The sequence below is a fragment of the Bombina bombina genome, chromosome 1 (assembly GCF_027579735.1).
Source record: "Bombina bombina isolate aBomBom1 chromosome 1, aBomBom1.pri, whole genome shotgun sequence".
NCBI lineage: Eukaryota > Metazoa > Chordata > Amphibia > Anura > Bombinatoridae > Bombina > Bombina bombina.
The window spans coordinates 862,913,379-862,933,400 of NC_069499.1; positions in this window are offsets into that span (position 1 = coordinate 862,913,379).

Genomic DNA, 20,022 nt, shown 5'->3' on the forward strand with positions numbered 1-20,022 from the left:
TTGCAAAAAATAAAAAACACTACCATTACAAAAAATAACAAACATAGGCCTAGATTTAGAGTTTTGTCGGTAACAACCCGCGTAGCTAACGCTTGCTTTTTTCTGGCCGCACCTTTTAAATACCTCTGGTATTGAGAGTTCACAGAATGGCTGCGTTAGGCTCCAAAAAGGGAGCGTACAGGCATATTTAACGCCACTGCAACTCTCAATACCAGAGTTGCTTACGGACGCGGCCAGCTTCAAAAACGTGCACATGCACGATTCCCCCATAGAAAACAATGGGGCTGTTTGAGCTGAAAAAAAAACTAACACCTGCAAAAAAGCCGCGTTCAGCTCCTAACGCAGCCCCATTGTTTCCTATGGGGAAACACTTCCTACGTCTGCACCTAACACTCTAACATGTACCCCGAGTCTAAACACCCCTAACCTTACACTTATTAACCCCTATTCTGCTGCCCCCGCTATCGCTGACCCCTGCATATTATTATTAACCCCTAATCTGCTGCTCCGTAAACCGCCGCTACTTACATTATCCCTATGTACCCCTAATCTGCTGCCCCTAACACAGCCGACCCCTATATTATATTTATTAACCCCTAATCTGCCCTCCACAACGTCGCCTCCTCCTGCCTACACTTATTAACCCCTAATCTGCCGAGCGGACCGCACCGATATTATAATAAAGTTATTAACCCCTAATCCGGTTATAATAAATAGTATTAACCCCTAATCTGCCCTCCCTAACATCGCCGACACCTAACTTCAAACATTAACCCCTAATCTGCCGACTGGAGCTCACCGCTATTCTAATAAATGTATTAACCCCTAAAGCTAAGTCTAACCCTAATACTAACACCCCCCTAACTTAAATATAATTTAAATCTAACGAAATTAATTAACTCTTATTAAATAAATTATTCCTATTTAAAGCTAAATACTTACCTGTAAAATAAATCCTAATATAGCTACAATATAAATTATATTTATATTATAGCTATTTTAGGATTTATATTTATTTTACAGGTAACTTTGTATTTATTTTAACCAGGTACAATAGCTATTAAATAGTTAATAACTATTTCATAGCTAAAATAGCTAAAATAATTACAAAATTACCTGTAAAATAAATCCTAACCTAAGTTACAATTAAACCTAACACTACACTATCAATAAATTAATTAAATAAAATACCTACAATTACCTACAATTAAACCTAACACTACACTATCAATAAATGAATTAAATACAATATCTACAAATAAATACAATTAAATAAACTAACTAAAGTACAAAAAATAAAAAAGAACTAAGTTACAAAAAATAAAAAAATATTTACAAACATTAGAAAAATATTACAACAATTTTAAACTAATTACACCTACTCTAAGCCCCCTAATAAAATAACAAAGCCCCCCAAAATAAAAAATGCCCTACCCTATTCTAAATTACAAAAGTTCAAAGCTCTTTTACTTTACCAGCTCTGAACAGGGCCCTTTGCGGGGCATGCCCCAAGAAATTCAGCTCTTTTGCCTGTAAAAAAACACATACAATACCCCCCCCCAACATTACAACCCACCACCCACATACCCCTAATCTAACCCAAACCCCCTTAAATAAACCTAACACTAAGCCCCTGAAGATCTTCCTACCTTATCTTTACCTCACCGGGTATCACCGATCCGTCCTGGCTCCAAAATCTTCATCCAAGCCCAAGCGGGGGCTAGACATCCATCATCCGACGGCTGAAGAAGTCCAGAAGAGGGTCCAAAGTCTTTATCCTATCCGGGAAGAAGAGTAGATCCGGACCGGCAACCATCTTCTTCCAAGTGGCATCTTCTATCTTCATCCGATGAGGACCGGCTCCATCGTGAAGACCTCCAGCGCGGACCCATCTTCTTCCGATGACGTCCAACTGAAGAATGACGGTTCCTTTAAGGGACGTTATCCAAGATGGCGTCCCTCGAATTCCGATTGGCTGATAGGATTCTATCAGCCAATCGGAATTAAGGTAGGAAAATTCTGATTGGCTGATGGAATCAGCCAATCAGAATCAAGTTCAATCCGATTGGCTGATCCGATCAGCCAATCAGATTGAGCTCGCATTCTATTGGCTGTTCCGATCAGCCAATAGAATGCGAGCGCAATCTGATTGGCTGATCGGATCAGCCAATCGGATTGAACTTGATTCTGATTGGCTGATTCCATCAGCCAATCAGAATTTTCCTACCTTAATTCCGATTGGCTGATAGAATCCTATCAGCCAATCGGAATTCGAGGGATGCCATCTTGGATGATGTCCCTTAAAGGAATGGTCATTCTTCAGTTGGACGTCGTCGGAAGAAGATGGGTCCGCGCTGGAGGTCTTCACGATGGAGCCGGTCCTCATCGGATGAAGATAGAAGATGCCGCTTGGAAGAAGATGGTTGCCGGTCCGGATCTACTCTTCTTCCCGGATAGGTTGAAGACTTTGGACCCTCTTCTGGACTTCTTCAGCCGTCAGATGATGGATGTCTAGCCCCCGCTTGGGCTTGGATGAAGATTTTGGAGCCAGGACGGATCGGTGATACCCGGTGAGGTGAAGATAAGGTAGGAAGATCTTCAGGGGCTTAGTGTTAGGTTTTATTTAAGGGGGGGTTGGGTTAGATTAGGGGTATGTGGGTGGTGGGTTGTAATGTTGGGGGGGGGTATTGTATGTATTTTCTTACAGGCAAAAGAGCTGAATTTCTTGGGGCATGCCCCGCAAAGGGCCCTGTTCAGGGCTGGTAAGGTAAAAGAGCTTTGAACTTTTGTAATTTAGAATAGGGTAGGGCATTTTTTTATTTTGGGGGGCTTTGTTATTTTATTAGGGGGCTTAGAGTAGGTGTAATTAGTTTAAAATTGTTGTAATATTTTTCTAATGTTTGTAAATATTTTTTTATTTTTTGTAACTTAGTTCTTTTTTATTTTTTGTACTTTAGTTTATTTAATTGTATGTATTTGTAGATATTGTATTTAATTCATTTATTGATAGTGTAGTGTTAGGTTTAATTGTAGGTAATTGTAGGTATTTTATTTAATTAATTTATTGATAGTGTAGTGTTAGGTTTAATAGTAACTTAGGATAGGATTTATTTTACAGGTAAATTTGTAATTATTTTAACTATTTTAGCTATTAAATAGTTATTAACTATTTAATAGCTATTGTACCTGGTTAAAATAAATACAAAGTTACCTGTAAAATAAATATAAATCCTAAAATAGCTAAAATATAATTATAATATATTGTAGCTATATTAGGGTTTATTTTACAGGTAAGTATTTAGCTTTAAATAGGAATAATTTATTTAATAAGAGTTAATTTATTTCGTTAGATTTAAATTATATTTAATTTAGAGGGGTGTTAGGGTTAGGGTTAGACTTAGCTTTAGGGGTTAATCCATTTATTTTAGTAGCGGCAAGATTCGGTCGCAAGATTAGGGGTTAATAATTGAAGTTAGGTGTCGGCGATGTTAAAGAGGGCAGATTAGGGGTTAATACTATTTATTATAGGGTTATTGAGGTGGGAGTGAGGCGGATTAGGGGTTAATAACTTTATTATAGTAGCAGTGCGGTCCACTCGGCAGATTAGGGGTTAATAAGTGTAGGCAGGTGGAGGCGACGTTGAGGGGGGCAGATTAGGGGTTAATAAATATAGGGGTCGGCGGTGTTAGGGGCAGCAGATTAGGGGTACATAAGTATAACGTAGGTGGCGGTCGGCAGATTAGGGGTTAATTATTGTAGGTAGCTGGCGGCGACGTTGTGGGGGGCAGGTTAGGGGTTAATAAATATAATATAGGGGTCGGCGGTGTTAGGGGCAGCAGATTAGGGGTACATAAGTATAGCGTAGGTGGCGGTCGGCAGATTAGGGGTTAAAAAAATGTAATCGAGGTAAATAGGTACATAGGTAGTTTATGGGTGTTAGTGTACTTTAGAGCACAGTAGTTAAGAGCTTTATGAACCGGCGTTACCCCAGAAAGCTCTTAACTACTGACTTTTTTCTGCGGCTGGAGTTTTGTCGTTAGATTTCTAACGCTCACTTCAGACACGACTCTAAATACCGGAGTTAGAAAGATACCATTGAAAAGATAGGATACGCAATTGACGTAAGGGGATCTGCGGTATGGAAAAGTCGCGGCTGAAAAGTGAGCGTTAGACCCTTTCCTGAATGACTCCAAATACCGGCGGTAGCCTAAAACCAGCGTTAGGAGCCTCTAACGCTGGTTTTCACGGCTACCGCCAAACTCTAAATCTAGGCCTAAATTATCTAAAACAATACAAATTATTCCTATTCTAATACCCCGTTTTTTAGAAAAAAAAAACACCCCAAAATAAAAAAGCTAATCTATATTAAACTACCAAGGGCCCTTAAAATGGCCTTTTGTAGGGCATTGCTCTAAAATTAACAGCTCTTTTGCAAAAAAATGAAAACAAACACTCCCTAACATTGCAAACCCCCACCCCCCAAACCCACAAAATAAAATAAAATTTGATAATAGAAATACATTGGAAAGTTGTATAAAATTGTATGTTATACCAAAGTCACAAAAGAAAATGTTGGGGTTTTATGTCCCTTTAACATAACTAATTTGCCAAAAATTTTTTTTAAACTTAACCAAACTAATTTGCTGAAACAAAATTATTTTGTTAACTAATGAAAACAAAACAAATTTTTTAGCACTGCACATGTCTAATAAATTTTATCTAATATAATATTGCAACTATGTTGTTTGCACTGAGTAAAGTGGTGTGCGCTCACCAGAGATTGCCTTGCATTCAGATTGCTGAACTAACAGAAGAGTTGTTTTCGCCAGATGCCAGTGGACAATCAGCTGGGAACTGAGAGTGGCGACTGGCATTGATAGCACTTTCCAGTGCTCTTCTAAATGTGAGTGCTCATCTAATTTTTAGAACTTGCAACATTTGATTGATACAGAGTTGCTCTATTTGGCACCCATTCTTCTGTATTCTATTTTTAGGGCCCCATGTACGAAGTACCGAGAGCTCCTCTGGAGCCCATGTGGTGCAGGTTCAAATCAGCCAATAGAATTTCAGTAGCTCTCATCCTATTGGCTGATTTGAAAAGCCAATAGGATTTCAGTAGCTCTCATCCTAATGGCTGATTTGAATTTCCAAAATCAAATCAGCCAATAGGAAAGAAGAGATGCCATTTTGAATTGCGTCCCTTGCATTGAAGATTCAGTATACGGCGGCGACCGTATGAAGAGGATGCTTCACGCCGAATGTCTTCAGGATTGACCGGCTCAGCGCTGCCGGGATAAAGATACACCACCGGGATGAAGATAGAAGATGCCGCCTAGATTAAGATGGAGTCACCTGGATGAAGATAGAGCCGCCGGGATGAGGATTGTTCAAGCAGTACTTCAGCAACTGTGAGTACCTAAAGAGGGATTAGTGTTAGGTTTTTTTTGAAATTTTTTTGGGTGGGTTTTTTTTTAGATTAGGGTTTGGGCATTTCCTGAAAGAGCTAAATGTCCTTTTCAGGGCAATGCAAAATAGCTAAATGCCCTGTTAAGGGCAATGCCCATACAAATGCCCTTTTCAGAGCAATGGGTAGATTAGGTTTTTGTTAGAGTTAGGTTTTTTATTTTGGGGGGTTGGTTGGGTGGTGGGTTTTACTGTTGGGGGGGTCTTTGTATTTTTTGTTTAACTTAGGGCAATGCCCTACAAAATGCCATTTTAAGGGCTATTGGTAGTTTATTGTAGGCTAGGTTTTTTTTTTATTTTGATAGGGCTATTAGATTAGGTGTAATTCTTTTTTTATTTTTGAAACTATAGTTTGTTAATTTTCATAATTCAGTGTTTGTTATTTTTTGTAATTTAGTCTTTTTTATTTTTTGTAATGAGATACTTTGTAATTTTTAGAGTAGTGTTAGGATTTTTTTAATGTGTAATATAGTTTATTTAATTGGTAGTTTAATTTTAGTGTAATAGTTATATTAGTTTAATTGTTAGCTTAAACTTAGTTTTATTAATTTGACAAGTAAGTTTTAATTTAATTTAAGATAGGAAAATTGTAATTTTAATACAAAGTTAGGGGGCGTTAGGATTAGGGTTTAATAGGTTTATTTAATATATTTTGTTGTGGGGGGCTTGCAGTTTAGGGGTTAATAGGTTTATTATAGTGGCGGCGGTGTTGGAGAGTGGCGGAATAGGGGTTAATAACTTTAGTATAGTGGGGGCGATGTGGGCGGATGGCAGATTAGGGGTTAATAATATTTAAATAGTGAAAAAACGTAATTTTTACGTGTGCAGGACTGACGTTGCATTACAGGCTCAAAGGCTTGTACAGCTATACCGACATGACTTGTAATGGTTGCAGTGCTATTTTAACGCTGAAATTACCATTTTTCAGCGTTGAAACACGAACACACTACTCGTAATCTAGGTGAATACTATTTATCTTTGTTTTTCATTTCATTTTGAACATTCTTATTTTTAAACATTTTACTCTTGATATTTGTTTCATCATATTTTATTTTTGTTTTTTTCTTTTTTTGCAACATTAAAGGGCCATTATACACTCATTTTTTCTTTGCATAAATGTTTTGTAGATGATCTATTTATAAAGCCCATAAAGTTTTTTTTTTTTTTTAAATGTATAATTTTGCTTATTTTTAAAAAAACTGCTCTGATTTTCAGTCTCCTAACCAAGCCCCAAAGTTTTATTTGAATACCGTCAGCTACCTTCTCCAGCTTGCTCCTGTTTGTGTAAAGGGTCTGTTCATATGCAAAAGAAGGGGGAGTGTCTTATTTCCCACTTGCAGTGGGCTTTCCAACTTCCTTTTCAACAGAGCTAAACTGAAAGCTTCTAAGTAAGTTTTAAAACCATTTTATACTGGATTTTTATATCAGTTTCTGTGCATCTTATTCTTTATAGTAGTGTCTATTACATGCAGTTATATGAAAATGAGTGTATACTGTCCCTTTAACTATATTATCATTTGGGAATTTTAGGGAGTGTTTTCGATTTTAGTATGAGCCGCTTTTGGCAATTATCTTTTATTCCCCTTGTATTAACTAAAAGTGTGATATCAGCTATAGTATATCTTTTTTTATTAAATAAGTAAACCATAGTGTTTTTTTAACATGGGAACTGAGCATATACAAACATTTTAACATAAAATAAAGAGCCAACATTTGCAGCTTTAGACAGGCAAAATGAGGTTTAAACAGACATAAATGTAAATTAAATAGTTTATTTAATATTTGTAATAATATTTAAGTATGTATTGCGTGACAAGTGAAAGTTGCAACTACTTTAAAACCATCGGCTTGCAGGTTTTTTTTTTCTCGTAAAAATGATCAAGTTACTGAATGTTAAATGAAAATTTGTTAGGGTTATGCTTACCATTGACAACGTTTTCATGCACTTGTAAAGCAGAATGAATTAATAAGTAAACCTAATGAAAAATGGGAACCAATATCACTTAAAACCAGCCAAATTGGTTAACATTTTGCAGCTTAGTTTTTGCACCAGCAATGTAAACTCAGACTATGTGCAATTTTAATAATTTGTGTGTCTGACATTTTATGCACCTAGCACTATATTAGTTTATGGTAGTTACTTATGATTGTTTATAGCATTAGTGGGGATGTCTACATCTGTGTGTGCCTGAAATTATGCATAATGCTCCGTAGGATCTGGTGCCTCAGAAAGCATGCATATAAAAAGTATAAGCAAAATTTTATAATGGAAGGAAATTGTAAAGTATCGTAAAATTGCAAGCTCTATCTGAATCATGAAAGCTTAATTTTGATTTTAGTGTCCCTTTAAAAGTCTCCTAAATGGCAAGGCAATTCCAGCCTTAGTGATCCCAGGGGAGTAAATGTAAATGCCTTATTGTCATGATTAGATAGATAGATAGATAGATAGATAGATAGATAGATAGATAGATAGATAGATAGATAGATGATAGATAAATAGATAGATAATAGATGATAGATAGATAGATAGATAGATAGATAGATAGATAGATAGATAGATAGATAGATAGATAGATAGATAGATAGATAGATAGATATAGATGAGAGATAGATAGATAGATAGATAGATAGATAGATAGATAGATAGATAGATAGATAGATAGATAGATAGATAGATAGATATATAGATAGATAGATAGATAGATGAGGGATAGATAGATAGATTATAGATAGATAGATTAGAGATAGATGGATAGATAGATGATAGATAGATAGATAGATAGATAGATAGATAGATAGATAGATAGATAGATAGATGATAGATAGATGATAGATAGATAGATGATAGATAGATAGATAGATAGATAGATAGATAGATAGATAGATAGATGAGAGATAGATAGATAATCCAGTAACACTGATGCAAAGTAGACGTTGATAACTTTTTTTAGACAAGAGAAAGAAAGGATTTAGATGAAGAAATATGTTTATACAGTGTTCAGTTCGATAAATATCAGAAACTATCTTATGATTTCAAAAATCTATTGCCTTGTATTTTATGCCTTTTGCACAAACACATTGATTTTATAGCTCCCCTAACCGATTATATTAATATCTGTGCATAATTAGTTTACACTTTACTAAATTACTGACAGATTAAAAGTGAAATAGTGCAGTTCATACTCAGCCATATAACTGCCAGAAAGGAAATTAATATGGATTCAAACAGTCCTCAGAGAGCTGCATTGAAATAGCCGAGATCTATAAAGATTGCTTGCATTAGGAAATTTCTATCACTGCCATGTCTGCGGTTGATACTTTGCAAACTTTGCTAATTTGGCTGAGGTATATGAGAAAAAAAAAAGGAAAAAACTATGGCTGGTTATTTTATTAAATGGAAATATAGAAATTAAATTAGTTGATGCATCTACAGTATCTGTGAATATTTATATATATATCTATATATAGCTATAGTTAAAGTTCACCAGGCTGTTTACAATGTTGAACCGTATTTTTCAGGGGCTTGTAACTTTGGATTGTGTTAACAAATTTCTTTGAAATTTTACAGTTTTTGTGGGCACCCTTGAAAATTCAAATTGGTTATGTATTTTTGAAGTTTTTAAAGGGTCATAAAACCCTCAAAAATATTTCATGACTCAGATAGAGAATACAATGTTAAACAACTTTCCATTTAACTTCCATTATTTAATTTGCTTCCTTCTCTTGTTATCCTTTTCTGAAGGTTTATATAGGCAAGCTCAGGAGCAGCAAAGTACCTAGGTTCTTGCTGCTGATTGGTGGCTGCATATACATACCGATTGTCATTGTTCAGTTAGACACAAGTAGTGCATTGCTGCTCCAACAATAAATGATACCAATAGAATGAAACAAATTTGATCATAGAAGTAAATTAAAAAGCTGTTTAAAATTGTATTCTCTATCTGAATCATGAAAGAAAAAGTTTGGGTTCCATGTCCCTTTAAGTATTAACATAAAAAACAGCTGGAAAAATGCTGCCCCAATCTTTATGAAATGTGCATGTGGAGAGATTGTATTGTCTAGTTGGCATTTTTTTCTTTGGTGAAAAAACAATTAGTGGTTTCTGAAATATAAAGTTTAAAAGTCACTTATTTTGATATTTTTGGAGCATGCTCAGTGGAAGTGAATAAAAGTTGAATTAAAAGTAAACACAGTGAATATACACTATACATAGAACACCTGCAGCATTGACACACTATTTGCTCACAGGCATTTAACAAAAATAATAATAATAAATAAAAAAATAAAAATAGAAATTCAATGCCAAACTCATACCTTAGGGCTATTAGGAAATGTATTGTAATAATATATGCTTCTGTGGGGGAGATTAAGTTTGGAATGTCCATGCTTTTTAAAATTTGATAAGGAACTTACAGGTAGATTACAAATTATGGGCGCAACGGGGTACGAAACGAACGCAACAAAAGTTGCGTTATTTCACACTCCATTGCGCTGCCATTACAAGTTTTGAAACAGCCGGCTTGTGCGTGCGATATGCATATGTTGAGCTCTATACTGCACAAAATACAAGCGCTGTTTTTACGTGCTTGTGTGTGCTTTCCCCATAGATATCAATGGGGAGAGTGAGTTAGAAAAAAACTAACACCTGCAATCGCAGAATGAAAAGCTCCGTAACGCAGCCCCATTGATGTCTATGGGGGAAAAAAAAGTTACGTTTAAACCTAACACCCTAACATAAACCCCACATCTAAACATCCCTAATCTGCTACCCCCGACAGCGCTGACACCTTCATAAACTTATTAACCCCTAATCTGCACTGCCGCCACCTAAATAAATCTATTAACCCCTAATCTGCCACTCCAGATATTGCCACCACTATACAAAAGTTATTAACCCCTATTCCCCTGCACCCCAACATTGCCCAAACTATAATAAATCTATTAACCCCTATTCTGTCGCTCCCCAACATCGCCGCCACTAAATAAAGTAATTAACCCCTAAATCTCTGGCCTCCCACATCACTACCAATAAATAAACCTATTAACCCCTAAACCGCCTAAACCGCCAGACTCCACATAGCAACAACCGAAATTAAACTATATTTACCCCTACACCTAACCTTAACCGTAACACCCCCTAACTTTAACATAATTACAATAGAGCTAAATTAAATTATTCCTATTCTAATACCCATTAAAATAAATAAATAAATAAAAGAAACCTAATCTATAATAAATCTTAAAAGGGCCTTTTGTAGTGCATTACCCTAAATAAATCAGCTCTTTTTGAAACAAAAATACAAAGACCCACTAACATTACAAACCCCAACCCCCCCAAACCCATAAAATAAAAACCTATCTAAAAAAACCTAATCTACCAATTGCCCTGAAAAGGGCATTTGTATGGGCATTGCCATTAAAAGGGCATTTAGCTCTTTTAAGAAATGCTTAACCCCTAATCTAAAAAAAAAACACCCCAAAAAACCTTAAAAAAACTAACACTAACCCCTCATTAGGTACTCACAGTTGCTGAAGTCCCGCTTGAAGGATCTTCATCCTGGCGGCTCCATCTTCATCCAGGCGGCATCTTCTATCTTCATCCCGGCGGCATCTTCTATCTTCCTCCTGGCGGCCATCCTGAAGACATCCGGTGCAAAGCATCCTCTTCATATGGTTGCCGCCGTATACTGAATCTTCAATGCAAGGGAGCCTTTTCAAAATGACGTCCCTTGCATTCCCATTGGTTGATTTGATTTTGGAATTTCAAATTAGCCAATAGGATAAGAGCTTCTGAAATTCTATTGGCTGTTCAAATCAGCCAATAGAATTTCAGTAGCTCTCATCCTATTGGCTGATTTGTATTTCCAAAATCAAATGAGCCAATAGGAATGCAAGGGACGCCAATTTGAAAAGTCTCCTTTGCATTAAAGATTCAATATACGGCGGCAACCGTATGAAGAGGATGCTCCGCGCCGGATGTCTTGATGATGGACCTGCCCCACTCCACCGGAATGAAGATAGAAGATGCCGCCAAGATGAAGATAGAAGACGCTGCCTGGATGGATGAAGACCTCACCGTCTGGATGAAGACTTCTCGCCACATGGATATCCGGAATCAGAAACTGTAGGTGGATCTTCAGGGGTTAGCGTTAGGATTTTTTAAACTTTTTTGGGTGTTTTTTTTTTTTTTAGTTTATAGTTTGGACTTTTCTTAAAAGAGCTAAATGCCCTTTTCAGTGCAATGGAAAAGAGCTAAATGTAGTTTTAAGGGCAATGCCCATACCAATGCCCTTTTCAGGGTAATGGTTAGCTTAGGTTTTTGTTAGAGTTATGTTTTTTTTATTTTGGGGGGTTGGTTGGCTGGTGGGTTTTACTGTTGGGGGGGTCTTTGTATTTGTTTTTTAACAGGTAAGAGAGTTGTTTAACTTAGGGCAATGCCCTACAAAATGCCCTTTTAAGGGCTATTGGTAGTTTATTGTAGGCTAGGGTTTTTTATTTTGGGTGGGCATTTTTTATTTTTTTAAGGACTATAAGATTAGGTGTAATTCTTTTTTATTTTTGATAATTTTGTTTGTTATTATTCATAATTTAGTGTTTGTTAAATTTTTGTAATTTAGTATTTTTTTTAATTAGATACTTGTAATTGTTATAGTAGTGTTAGGATTTTATTTATGTGTATTTTAGTTTTATTTAATTAGTAGTTAGTTTAATTTTAGTTTAATAGTTATAATTGTTAGTTTAAACTTAGTTTTTTTAATTTACAGGTAAGTCTTAATTTAATTTAATTTAAAATAGGGAAATTTAAATTTTAATATAAAGTTAGGGGGGCTTTAGGTTTAGGGGTAACAAGTTTAAATTAGTTTATTGCAATATGGGGGCTTTCGGTTTAGGGGTTAATAGTTTAATTTAGTATATTTTGTTGTGGGGGGCTTGCGGTTTAGGGGTTAATAGGTTTATTATAGTGGCGGTGGTGTCGGGCAGATGGCAGATTAGGGTTTAATAATATTTAAATAGTGTTTGTGATGCGGGAGGGCAGCGGTTTAGGGGTTAATAACATTATTATAGTGGTGACGATGACGGCGAGCGGCGGAATAGGGGTTAATACATTTTATTAGTGGTGGTGATGTCGGGAGCGTCAGATTAGGGGTTAATAAGTTTAATGTAGTGTTTGCGATGCTGTAGGACCTCGGTTTAGGGGTTAATAGGTAGTTTATGGGTGTTAGTGTACTTTGTAACAGTTTAGTTATGAGTTTTATGTTACAGTTTTGTTGCATAAAACTCATAACTACTGTTCTCAGATGGAGGAGCTGATCGTGTCGGTATAGGCTGTAATGCAAACTTTTTAGCCTCACCGCAAAACTCGTAATGGCAGCGCTATGGAAGTCCCATGAAAAAACTTAATTTTTACGAGTAAGGGACTGACGTTGTGTTACAGGCTAAAAGGCTTGCGGTACAGCTATACCAACAAGACTTGTAATGGCTGCGTGGCTGTTGTAATGCTGAAATTGCCTTTTTTTCAGCTTTAAAACACGAACGCAAAACTCATAATCTAGGTGTTAGACTTTAGCAGCAACATATGTATTTTTGCAATTGAATCTACCTGATAAATCCATCATTCATCTATCTATCTATCTATCTATCTATCTATCTATCTATCTATCTATCTGTCTGTCTGTCTGTCTATCTATATTTCTGTCTGTCTATCTATATTTCTGTCTGTCTATCTGTCTATCTAACTATCTTTCTGTCTGTCTATCTATCTATCATCTATCTATCTATCTATCTATCTATCTATCTATCTATCTATCTATCTATCTATCTATCTATCTATCTATCTATCTATCTGTCTGTCTGTCTGTCTCTCTATCTATATTTCTGTTTGTCTGTCTATCTATCTATCTATCTATCTATCTATCTATCTATCTATCATCTATCTATCATCTATCTATCTAACTATCTTTCTGTCTGTCTATCTATCTATCATCTATCTATCTATCTATCTATCTATCTATCTATCTATCTATCTATCTATCTTTATGCCTGTCTGTCTATATATCTGTCTGTATGTGTGTGCATATTTTTTTAAACAATTTCAATATTTTCTTTAAAGAAAACATAAAAAGCAACAAAATGTATTTGTCATGCTATTTTTAGTCTCTTCACTAGATAGTTTAACTTTTACTTTGTAAGGATTTGTGCTAAGGTGCTAACATAGTGGATTCATTATACAACAAGCTATGGTAAAGCCCCAAATATTTACTCAGAAATTAATTTCCTATTAGCCTCAAGCTATGTGTGTTGCTGGCAGTATATAGGGAAAACAATGCTCTTTGTGTGTCACAGACATCAGTGCAGGGCTGGAAACATTTTAGCTATTAAAGAGTAGTGATAAATATAAAAAATTGCAGAGGATGAATAAATAACTCAACCTTTTGTCTATATTTAACAGTAACTTTTCTTAAAAGGTAAATTGTGATTAAATCAACTACTCCCATGTGTATGTAGTAGGGTCAGATATTGATCAAAGAATAGATACTAATGTCTTTAAGGCAATCAAAATTAATACGTTAGTCCATTTAATTTTTTTTGGGGATATCTGCTTATGAACCATAATCCACAATAATTATTTAGGAATAGCCAGAGCTTGGTGAATTCTGGCTGCAAATTAAATTTATATGAAGATGATATTCACTTAAAAAAAATGTGTATCAATAAAAGCAACACTAACACACATCCCAATATTTCTAAAAGGCTTTGCAGGATAGGGAGATGTGGAGGCTTGTGGGTGTTGGTCCACCAGAGATTTGTAGGAAGGGCTATCACAGGTCTGTGGGTAAGTAAAGCTGAAACGAGTAAGACCAATGCTGCACTGGCCTCTTTATCCTGTCTAGCATCTTTTAAGAATGGAATAAAAGTTATATTTTGTATACTTTTACATCCACTGCCTATTATGTTACTTTTGGTTTGGGACCCAATCAAGCGGTTTGCAGCGGTTGTTTTTTCATAGGAGGAAAACGGGTGAAGCCCATTATGTATCGTGGAGCACTGAGACGCTGAAACCGTTGGGCGTTTAGTGTTAGTTTTGCAAACCTTCAGCTGTGGAACAAGGAGAAAACCAGAATGAGGAACACAACTAGCAAGAAATGTAAGTCACGAATATATGTTTGACCACTGCTACGGTTGCATACGATTCCAATATTAGACTGGGACATTGTCAGTATTCCACCTACACTGAAGCACAGACGCATGAAACACAGTGCACTGTTTTTTAAGGGAATTTCTATTTTTGATACTGGACATATAGGGCCAGATTACAAGGCTTTCTTAACATGAGCTTGTAAAGGGGTAGATTTGCCCCTTTACGGACGCATGTTAAATAACCAGCTAAGTGGCTGGTTAATGCTCCCTCAAACTTGTGGTTTCACTTTGCACTTAGCACAACTAACCAGAGGTCAGACCTCTGGTTAAAAGTTAAATGCCCAATTGCCCCCAAAATACAGATTTTAGTGCATTTACATGTTTAATAAAGATGACCATTTTAATTTATTTAAAAAAAACTGCAAATAGCAGTTATAAGGGGTTAAAGGGAGGGAATGTGGGGTGTTAGAAATAAACATAGAGGTGGATGGGGGATTGTGTTTTTACTCTAAATAAATATGTATATGCTTATATACATATTTATTTGTTACTATGTGTATATACACATATAAACACATACATATATATGTATATATTAATATACATATTTATTTATAGTTGCCCAACGCTGGACGATTTGCCCCCTGGACTGCACTAGGTAGTTTGCAGTGTTTGAAAGGGAGTCTCCCATTGGAGCCTATGGAAGAGTGCTCTTGTGAGTGCAAGGCTTTCGGGCAATGCAAATGTGATTTTGTTTTCTCATTGCACCTCATTTCAGCAATTTTCAGCAAATTGTTATTTTACAATATTGCTATTTTACAAAATTGTTATTTTACAAAATACATTCATAGCTCTATTTCTCAAGTATTAGGTAAAACTCTCAGCTAGTGAACCTGTATGCCGATGTTAGGTTAGCGGCATCCGCTGGCCACGTTTACCATCGGACAAGCCCTGCCTCTGAACCTGCCTGTTTTCAAGCAACCAATAACACATGAGCAGGGCTTGTCAATCATCCTGAACAATCGCTCTGCTCTCTTATGACCAATTCTTCTGAACTTTTGGTTAGCAGGTTGATAAGTGGAGCCTCAATATTAAGGTAATAATGAGAAAGATAGTAAAGAAACACATAGAAATATTGGATTGGCATCATTTTTAATGACTATTTTTTGCACAATTCGAAGATTAGCATTCTTTGTCTAGTACATGAAATTTGATGGGTTGATTTTAGGAAAAATAAATCCATTTGTATCTCTTTTCTTATCAAAATGCAAGAAATACATGAAATTCATTTTTGTGGTAAGTATGACTAGACTTATTCGTGGACCTTATATTTACAAATAAACACAATCATGTTTATTTGTTTAATAATAAGATAAATCAATTATTCCTTTAAAGTTTAATAGAACTAGCTAGAACATAAGCCTTTACTAAAAATCTGAAATTTTAACATTTCTCTATGTGAGTGGGCTGGTTCTATAGGGTTGTTCAATTGTCAACTGACTGACCATTAATCTAAAAATCTTTTTACATACACCTTTAAAATCCTAAACATAAATTGGGAAAATGTCATCAAATGTTAAAACAAGGTATTTTTTTTTTATCTTTGTATAAATTTGCTTTGTTCTTTTTGTTTCTTTTATTGAAGAGTAAAACTAGGTAGCTCAGGAGTGTGCACGTGTCTGTAAAGGGACAATGTACACTAGATTTTTCTTTGCATAATGTTTTGTAGATAATCCATTTGTATAGCCAATCTGGAAGTGTTTTTGTAAAAATTTATAGTTTTGCTTATTTTTGAAGAACATTGTGCTGATTTTCAGTCTCCTAACCAAGCCCTACAGTGTCAGATGTATACACGTGTTTACAGACTCCTGAAGGCTCCTGTTTATGTTATCTGTCTTTTCATATGCAGGGAAGGGGGGAGGTGGGGAGTGTCTGCTGTTTTTGTTTACCCAGCCCCTTACAGTGGGTGTTCCAGACTACCTCATAAGCAGTGTTAAACTTGGAGCTTCTAAGTAAGTTTTTAAAAGGTTTTTTTAGATCAGTATCTGTGCATATTCTTCTTTATAGTAGCATCTATTAACTGCAGTTATATGAAAATTGCTGTATACTGTCCCTTTAAGCATGTAAATGAGGTACATAAAATCTCTAAGGAAGATCATATGTATAAGAATCTAATATGTAAAGATAGAGGGGTCCATTTATCAAGCTCCGAATGGAGCTTGTGGGCCCGTGTTTCTGGCGAGTCTTCAGACTCGCCAGAAACAGCAGTTATGAAGCAGCAGTCTAAAGACCGCTGCTCCATAACCCTGTCCGCCTGCTCTAATGAGGCAGACAGGAATCGCTGGAATTCAACCCGATCGAGTATGATCGGGTTGATTGACACCTCCCTGCTGGCGGCCGATTGGCCGCGAGTCAGCAGGGGGCGGCGTTGCACCAGCAGCTCTTGTGAGCTGCTGGTGCAATGTTAAATGTGGAGAGCGTATTGCTCTCCGCATTCATCGAGGTCTTGCGCCTTCAGAATAAATGTTTATCTGTTTGTTGCTTGTTATGGAAATGCTATAAACATTATTAATGTCTAACTACATATATACTGTATATTGTTAATGCATTAATAATCATCTAATCATCTGAAACTTGAAGTTGCTAAAGAACAGAAAAAGTTGATTAACTTTTTTGTAACTTAATATCAGTTTTGGCACTATTAATCTTTATTATTTTAAGACTTTTTTTCTCTTTTATTTAGTAAATAAGAATGATTTGAATTGCATCTATTTATGCAGCATTTAGGAAAAATAGTGAGAAATGTCACCGTTTAGTAACTTCTGTGCTCCATAAGCTAACTTTAAATAGGGAAAGGTTAGCTGCACGAAAAAAACCTTTCCTTACTATGGATTCGATTCTTTAAAACTCTCATCTTTAAGGTGTGATTAGTACTGTGAAACAATTTTGAAAAGGCGAATATAGCTTGATAGTCTTTGCTAAGTGGGGTTCTGGGTGTAAAAGCCAGACACCTACTTTACAATATAATGCTCAAAAAATACAAAAGATTTTACATGATTTCTCTTATACTTCTGTTATAGGTGAGTTAATTCGTTTTACTATACTGGGCTCCATGTACGAAGCAGCGAAAGCTGCTCCGGAGCCTTTACGGGGCAGGTTCGCATATGCAAGCCTGCTTCCCGCAATGTAAGAAGCAGCGGTCATTAGACCGCTGCTTCCTACACCCTACGCCACCTCTTAGGTGGCGAAGCAAAATCACAGAGAGCTCGCTCGCTCTCGGTGATTGACAGCCCCTTCAGTCGCGTGATTGGTCGCGCGACTGAAGGGGCGGGCATTACACACTCCGCTGAGTATGTAATGGTACATACGGGCAAGCGGATCTATTGATCCGCTGCCCGTGTGTAGCGGAGGCGGGCGGACAGCTTCGCGAGTTAAGAAGCTGTCCGCCCGCCTCTTAGTACATGGAGCCCAGTATTATGCAGCAATAGAAAGGAGGTATTTATCTGGTAAATAATACACAATACCAGAATCATAGATACACTTATATTCGTGTTCCTCTGCTTCTCAACTACCTCCTACTGCAAAATAATGTACTTACTGAATATAATGCTTAAACAAATGGGCAGCATTATTAAATCAAATCTTGGTAATAGCTATAGCCAAATAAAATGCAAAATTGTCCATATTACAAATGAAATGCAAAAAAATTAGTGCGATTGTGCACTAACATTGATTAAGCAAAATTAATAGCATTTTTATTTTTGAGCTCATATTATTTTCATAAGTTGAAAACAATATATTAGCTCTACAGTGAAAGTCTAGGGCCCACTTACATCTGTATGTCAGATAACTCGGGAAATAAGACCAGCTCCCCCCGACCTATTCTCTGGACCAGATCCCCCCCCACAGCTCTTTGCCATTAGACTTTCAGGAGTGGAGCTGCCTTTAATAGATACGCTATGGTGCACACAAGACTCGCTCCTTGTTCTGTATGGGAGGCTCCTTCTGCACCACTGTGGCCCTACGGTGCCAGTGGCCCACTGGGAAAACTCCTGGTATCCCAGTGGATCAATCCGGCCCTGGTATTAAATTTAAATATATATATATATATATATATATATATATATATATATGTGTATATGTAATGGGGAGGAAAACTGAACTATATTTAAATAGTCAGGCGTTGAACGTTACAAGCCCAGAGGAAAAGTTACTAGTCCATTCAATGTTAACGCTAGGAAAAAGTTTAATTCTTTACTTGTCCACTGCAATTTCTTATTCGTCCGGGACTAGTGAACTAGAAGATATTTCAAGCACTGTAAATATACTGTACATATCTGTACATAACTATTTGTAATTATTGTAAAACATGTTTTCTCATTTTCAGTATCCAGTTTTAAAATTAACAGCTCTTTAAAAATGAATCCTTTAAAACTAAAGGGGAAACAGTGTAGTTTAGGAGAATATACTGAAATCTTTTCTTTTCATTATTTTATTTTATTATATTTGCTGTTATTCAAGAATGGTGAGAACATTTTTGAGCTCAGTTAGAAAGAGATGCGGCTCCTGTGTTTCCCATCGCTAAAGTGGTTAATTAGTTTCTAATGATATTTGATACTTCTGTAAATTCTGAAAAAGAGATTTTTTTTTTTTTTCATTTGAATTTCAGTGGGTACAACAACAAAGGAAATAAAATCTAATTTGTATAAACCAATGTGTTATTGTGATGCAGGAATTGAGTCCCAAATAAAAAAAAAATTGTTTATATTTGTTGAGGTCTTTCTAGGTAATTATATATAATATACATAAAATACAATAGCTGAACATTTGTAGATATCCTAAATGTTAGCAGGAAGAACACAAGACCACTAAAGTGTCATACCTACAAAGTATTACTGCTAAAACCATATACATCTTAAGACATTATTTGTGATACCATTAGTTAAATCAGTAGTGGTCCCAGGTTAGGGAAATCTTCTATATTTGTAATGCTTTATGTTTATTCAGAAAAGTCATTAAAGATAGAAGATGAACCATGTTATATAAAATTAAAAAGGGCTAGAATCTATGAAGGCTTTTAAAATAGAGCCACTAGAAAAAAAATAGAAAAAAATATATATCACTTTACACTTCAGATTAAATTTTATTACATTTAAACTTTGCACTTTCTATTTTTTATTTTATTTTGTATACAGCAGTGTGTTAGGGATTGTGATTTTACAAATTGTGATTATGCATTCATAATTTTGGGTTTCATGTCCCTTTAATTGTGGTTGGCAGGTGTTGGAAACAGCCTTTACAAGCGATTAGTGTTAATTGTAATACATTAAGAAATATTCAAACCGTTTTTTTACATGTGTAAAAAGTTAGAATATTGTGCGTGCAATAACCTTTTCCACCATTAAAGTCAATGGAGCAAAA